We start from the raw sequence: 5,067 nt of genomic DNA, 5'->3' as shown, positions 1-5,067 counted from the left end.
TGTGCATCCTGGATAACAAGGATAAGCTCATGACCCCACTCCAGCACCCAATAACAGAGGCTGAGGAGAGATACAACAGGAGTCAGGCAGGTCCAAGCCCAACCCCTGTTACCCCCAAAGCTGTCCTTGAAGCTGCCTCTCTGAGAGTCGCCACTCATTTATTCCTGTTCTATTTTTCTTGTCTGCTAACCAATTCTCAATTTATGCCATATTACCCCTAATCCCATGCACTTTAAGTTTGCACATTAACTCCTTAGGTGGGACTTTATCAAAAACTTTCTGAAAATGCCCCTCATCTACTCTGGTAATTATCTCCTCGATAAAGTCTAGTAGGTTTGTCAAACAGTTTCTTTTCATAAATCCACATTGACTTAGAAAATATCAACATGATTAGACAAAGTGGCCTATTATAACATCATAGAATCCCTACAGTGCAGAAGGAGGCCACTCAGCCCATTGAGTCTGCACCAATAACAATCCCATCTAGACCCTATCCCCGTAACCCCACATATTTACCCTGCTAATCTCCCTGACACTAAGGGGCAATTTAGGATGGCCAATCAACCTAACCTGGAAACTGGAGTACTTGGAAGAAATCCACACAGACATGGGGAAAATGTGCAAACTCCACCCAGACAGTCCTGAAGGCTGGAATTGAAGCTGGGTCCCTACTGCCGTGAGGCAGTAGTGCTAATCAATGTGCCACCTTGCCGCCCATCCTTTAAAATAGACTATTATTTTCCCTAAGGCTGACCTGTCCATAATTCCCTGTTTCCTCCCTATTTTTAAAAAATCATAGGGTCATATTTTCTATCTTCTAATCAGGACTATTCCAAAATCAACAGCATATTTGAAGGTGACAACCAATGTATCCGCTATTTCCACAGCCACCTCTTTTAGTACAGTGGGGTCCAGATTATTAGGTCCGGGGATTTATTTGCATTCAGTCCCCTTCATTTCTGTGACTTTTTTTACTAATACTAACTTCCTTCAATTCCTCCTCCTCACTAGACCCTTGCTTCCTTAGCATTTCTGTGAAGTTATTTGTGTCTTCCTCTGCGAAGACGGAACTGAAATAGTTGTTTAATTGTTCGGCCATTTCCTTATTCTCAATTATAATTTCTCCCATCTTGGACTGTAAGGGACATTTGTCTTCACTAATATCTTTTTCTTTTTACATACTAATGGAAGCTTTTGCAGCCAAGTTTAATATTCCTAGCATATTTACTCTCACACTCTTTTATATTTTTAATCAATGTCATGGTCACCCTTTGCTGAATTCTAAACTGCTCCAAATCCCCAGGCCTGCTACTTTTTCTGGCAACCTTGTATGACTGTTCTAATATCCTTACTTTCTAATGTTATTCTCTTATCTGATGAGAACATAGATTGAATACCCCACTGTGCATTCTTTGGCGCTTCTCTGCATTATGGCTTTTCTCCTGAAAGCAGAAGTAGAATTCATCGTTCATGCTTCTTCTTAAAGTTTTATTTATTAGTGTCACAAGTAAGCTTACGCTAACACTGCAATGAAGTTACTGTGAAAATCCTCAAGTCGCCACACTCCAGTGCTTGTTCAGGTACACTGAGGGAGAATTTAGCATGGCCAATGCACCGAACCAGCACAGCTTTCGGACTGTGGGAGGAAACCGGAGCACCCAGAGGAAACCCATGCAGACACGGGGAGAATGTGCAGACTCCGCACAGAGAGTGACCCAAGCCGGGAATCAAACCCGGGTCCCTGGCACTGAGAGGCAGCAGTGCTAACCACTGTGCCAGCCCCTCCCTGAAGGTCCATTCCAACGTGCCCCCCAACCCAAGCCAATTAGTGGGATGTGTCACAGTGGCACCTCTCACCCTCTAGTGTACCGAGCCAATCATGCTAACATCCCAGACTCGGCAGCACAGGCTTCAGTACCAGTTGACACATACACATTTACACCTTGACCATTCTGAGGAATAAGCACCCACACACACTTCTCCATTCAGTTCCATGCCATTGTTGCACTTTTCTCCTTTGACCACAAAAGATAACTGAATGGTCTTCAGCACTGATGCCACGTACGGTGCACTATGTCGTGCCCACTGACCTGAGCAGCAACTTCTGCCCAACCTTTTTTGGTCAAGTGGGCGGACGTTTCTTGCCATCCCTGGGCATGGGAATGTCCCATCTGGCACTGACCTCTTCCACCAGAATTCCCAGTCAGTCATCTTAGAAACAGGGGTTAGAATGCCCTCTGGACTTACCCTCCCACCTTCCATGCCCTCCAGGTGCTGATGACATGGCCGTTCCTAAAACTCTTATTCACCTTCACACAACTTTGTCTTGTCTTCCCCGCAACCCCTTTGGATACTTCCTGCAGAGTTTATAAACACCCTGCCCCCCTCAGACAGGTCCCCATTTATCTCATTTCTCAGAGAACGTTAATTAAATATTAAAATTAATTGAATTAAATTAAGATTGTAAAATTGCCAGATATGGATGTAGAAATATTAGTGGACGCTACTATTCATTGTTCATTTTCAAGGCTGATGAGAACAGGATTACAGCTTTTGAAATGTGGCTCTAGTGAAAGAACCAATTAGTTTATCTGGAGGAGTCCTAGCATTTTCTGTGTTTTTAGACATAGTGAAGAAGCCAAATTGAGAAAATATGATCACAAGAAAAGGCAGGGTGAAAGTCTGGTAAAAACATCAGGAAAGAAAGTGGACAACATCAGAAACTGGACAGAGGGAGGAATGACAGCAGTGCACAGAATTGCAATGAACAGAAAGAGATGCACATAATTATGAAAAGGAACTATTCACCATGAACTGGTACCAAATAACATGCTTACAAAGGACAAATAATGGGTACTCTATTCACATCTGAGGGAAGCACAGTTTGGTGTGTCAGCACCAAATGATCTGCAGTGGTTCAGGGCTCACCATCACCTTCTAAAGGGCAATTATGGATGGGCAACAAATGCTGGCCTTGTCAACAACACCTCCATCCCATGAAACAAAAGGCCAGGAGACCCAGGATGTAATTTTCCAAATCCTTTTAGAAAATTGTGCCAAAGAACTGGAGTTTGAAAAATATCACTGCTGCCTGCAGGGAAGGCAGCAAGAAGCCTGGATATTATTGAGCAGATAATCTTTTTTTTATAGTTGTTGGTAAACTGTTCAAGTTAATATGGGATGAAGTCAATAAACATGTGGAGAAACACGCAGTTAATGAGCTATTGGGGAATGAGGAGAACAGGGAAAGAAAATACTTCTGAAATGCTAAGACTTTTCAAATGGAATTGAGGAACTTGGGTGTGAAAATACACAGGTTACTAAAGGCGAAAGCACAAATAGACAGTGCAATAAATAAATGCAAATTGACTCCTTTAATTTGCATCCAGAGGCATAGAATGCAAAAGTAAGGAGGTAATATGGAATTAATTCAAGACCTCACTCCAGTTAGGAATGTAGTGAATAGTTCTAGGCACCCTGTATTGGAAACAAACCTGAAGGTATTTACACAAATGTTATTGGAAATGAAGGGTTACGTTATTGGGAAGACTTGAGAAGTTATGTTTTTCCTCATTAGATCTGAGAAGGATAGCACTGACATGCTAGAACTCTACAATTATAAAGGACGCTAATAGGGTAAATAATGATAGATTGTTTCTATTGGACAGTGACAAGAGAAAAAAGTTCAAAATAGCAAAGAAAATTAAAGGGGAAATTAGAAAAAAAAGTGTTTACACAGAGGGTGCTTAGAATGTGGAATTCTTCACACAAGGATGAGCATTAAAGGATAAAGGGAGCAAGCAGGAGAGTAGAATTAGAATTGGAAGGTCTTGAAGGAAATTGTGAAGGAAAAGCACAGATTTGATAACCCTCATGATCCCCCCCTCTGTACTGCAAGTTTCTCTGACCATGACCAATTGTTTGCGATAGCTATCAGTGACTAAACATTTGTTCATCTGATGTTAGGAAATCCCAAAACGAGTTGTCATTCTGAGCTCTACAGCCTAATCTTTCAATGACAAACAATGAAGAAAAATATTGAATTTTTGGATTCTATCAGTAATTTGCGCATTGGGCGCAATCTTAGGAAAAAATTGCTGAGATTCCCACCTCCCTCCCTCCCCGATCACTCCTCGTCTATAGACTTCCCCCATCCCCCCGCCGATCACCACTCCCATAAGTCTACCTCCCCCCCCCTCCCCCCCCTCGCAGAGTTCCTCCCTTGCCTCCCCCCCTTCATTGCCCCATTACCACTCAGGCCCTACTCTTACTCAGACCCCATCTACTTGGCACTGCCTTGGCAGTTATGGTGCCCGGTGGGCAGTGCCAGTATGCCTAGTGGGCAGTGCCATGCTGGCACTACCCCATGGGCACAGTCCAACTATGCTCCTGACCACCCGTGCCGGTAAGATTGTGAGAGGCGAGAAAACAGGCGCGGACCCGATTTTTTGCCTCATAGAATCTTACCACCTTGCCTCACCGAACAACGGGCAGGATGAGGTTGTAAGATTGTGTCCATTTTGTGAACTCTTAACAGAAGACTCTTGCACTCCAACACCAGAACTGAGTTTCTCTTCACCTGATAATTTTTTTTGTTATGTATACACTTCCCATACTAGAGTAAAGAAACCTCAGATAAAAAGAGCAGTGTTTGTTTTCATCAGACTATACTGTACCTTAATTCTGGACAGTATGGTCTGTAGGAGTTATTTTGAAAAGTAACTGCAGTGATATCATTGACTCAGCTCATCTTGCCTCTTTCCAGATGAAATGGCCTAAGGAACCTTTTAGTGAGTCTCTTGCATCATCCTACTATGTTTGCCTGGGAGCAAGGTTTGGTTCAACCATAAATCAAATTGTCCACAATGGTGGCAGCCAGTCTTGTTGAACTACTGCATATAGTCTAGTACAATGGAGTCGTTTTCTCATCCACCTTAGAGAGCAGTTAAGGTCAACAACGCTGTTTTGAATCTGGAGTCATATGTAGGTCAGACAGGCCAAGGACATCAAGTTTCCTTCCCTAAGGGACATTAGTCAACCAGTTGGATTTTCATGACAATCCAACAG

This window comes from Mustelus asterias, chromosome 9 (genome assembly GCF_964213995.1).
Source record: "Mustelus asterias chromosome 9, sMusAst1.hap1.1, whole genome shotgun sequence".
Classification (NCBI taxonomy): Eukaryota; Metazoa; Chordata; class Chondrichthyes; order Carcharhiniformes; family Triakidae; genus Mustelus; species Mustelus asterias.
Note: the sequence above shows the minus strand (reverse complement) of the source record.